Genomic DNA, 2,146 nt, shown 5'->3' on the forward strand with positions numbered 1-2,146 from the left:
GGGCCGGCGGCAGCCCAAAATGGACCCCGAGCCATGATTGTGCGAATCAATTCACGGGCTTTTAACAGGCCAAAGTTGTCTCGGTCCTTATTTGGCCCAATCAGATATCGGCTGCGAGCAGGCCGGATGCAAACCGGGCTATAGTTAGGCCCAGTTATATGACGGGCTTTTAACAGGCCGAAATTAATATAGGGCCAAAATGTTAAATGGGCCCTTAACAGGCCGAAACTAATATCAGGCTGAATTACTAAATGGGCCTTTAGCAAGTGGGCCCAAAAGCATAGCGTCCAGTCAATGGGCCGAATCTGATATGGGCCATAATTGAGCCCAAAGCCTCTTAAAGGGCCGAACCTGATCTGGGCCGTGATTTGGCCCAGAAAGTGGGAGGCTTTTAACGGGCCGGATCTTATATGGGCCATTATTAGGCCCGGAACGTGGCAGGCCATTAATGGACCGGATCAATTATGGGCCGGCATTTGGCCCAAAACATGACAGCCAGTTAATGGGCCGGCCTACTAGGGTCCTCAAAATCTTGTAGGCGTACAACTGGGCCGGCCCATTAATGTCGGCGCAATCTCGTGGGCCTTTAGCTGGGCCGACCATTTATGATCCACAAGAATTTTGTGGGCCTTTACCTGGGCCGGCCCATTATGGTACACAAAAATCTTGTGGGCCTTTACCTGGGCCGGCCTATTATGGCTCGCGAAATCTTGTGGGCCTTTAGCTGGGCCAGCCCATTATAGTCCGCAAAATCTCGTGGGCCTTTAACTGGGCCGACCCATTAAGGGCCGCAAAATCTTGTGGGCCTTTAGTTGGGCCGGCCCATTTAAACTTGTTGGGTCGTGCCACATGTCAATGTATCATAGGCGCCTTCTGTCCAGTGAGTGGATGACATCTGTCCCAATGATGAGCCGACACATGTTTCCTCCAGCCAATGATGATTTTACACGTGGAAAATCCCCATTGGTCGGGGCTGTTAACATGTTATCGGATCCAAAACTCGACCCGATAGCTTAACGGTGTTCCGTTACGGTGGATGCCACATGTCGGTCACCCTTGACGAAAGCACTTCTGTGACGCGCGATTTATCGTCATGGAAGTGGACACTTCCGTGATGATAATTTTGGCAATGTCATGGAACACTTCTACGACAACACATGTATGACTATCTTGATTCTGTCATAAATTTGTCATGGATGTACATGCATGACAAAAAACGCGACCTACTGTGACAAACATGTATCATCACGGAAGTGTTTTTTTTTGCAGTGATGTGCACCCTCGCCGACGAGCTTGCAGCGGCGAGGCGGCCACTTGAGGATGACGAGCTGATCTCCTACATCCTCAACGGCCTCGACATGGACTACCAGTCGTTGGTCTCTGCCCTTGACGCCCGCACCATCCCGATCACCCTTGATGAATTGTTTGCTCAAATGAGTAACTTTGATCAAAGGGTGGCTTTGTACCAAGGGGCAGGGACCGGCGGCAGCTTCAAATCTTTGGCGAACATCACCACACGCGGCCGCGGCGGCGGCTCCCGCTACCGCGACCCTCCTTGCAACAAGGGCAAGAGCTCCGGAGGGGGCAACAGCAGCGGCCAGAACAACAACAACACGCGCGGCGGCAGCCGACCCTCATCCACCAACAATTGGGGCCGGCGCACCAGCTCCTCCAACGGCAACAGATCACGCCCGGACACTGTTCGGTGCCAAATCTGTGGCAAGTTGGGACACTCAACCAAAAATTGCTGGTACCGGTTTGAAGATGATGATGATGCATTGTCTCAAGATGAAAAGGTGGCCGGGGCAGCTGAAGCCTCATATGGTGTTGACACGAATTGGTACGTCGACAGTGGAGCCACGAACCATATCACCGGTGAGTTGGAAAAAGTGACCATGCGTGAGAAATACCGCGGCCAAGATCACATCCACACCGCTAGTGGAGAAGGTATTAAGATTGGTCACATTGGTCATTCTGTTATTAAAACCCCTCATAGAAAAATTCATCTTAGAATTTTTTTGCATGTTCCTAGTGCTTCCAAAAGTCGCCTTTCTGTTCATCGCATTGCCATTTATAATCATGTCTTTCTTGAATTTCACCCCTTCTTCTTTTTGATCAAGGATCAGGCCACGAGGAGGGTGCTATA

At 51.0% G+C, this 2,146-nt stretch overlaps 1 pseudogene; it reads left to right on the plus strand.

The window, feature by feature from the left end:
* The first annotated feature begins 1,310 nt into the window (after positions 1-1,310).
* LOC123151317 (uncharacterized) lies at positions 1,311-1,449 on the plus strand (annotated as a pseudogene).
* Positions 1,450-2,146: the final 697 nt, after the last annotated feature.

This window comes from Triticum aestivum, chromosome 1B (genome assembly GCF_018294505.1).
Source record: "Triticum aestivum cultivar Chinese Spring chromosome 1B, IWGSC CS RefSeq v2.1, whole genome shotgun sequence".
NCBI lineage: Eukaryota > Viridiplantae > Streptophyta > Magnoliopsida > Poales > Poaceae > Triticum > Triticum aestivum.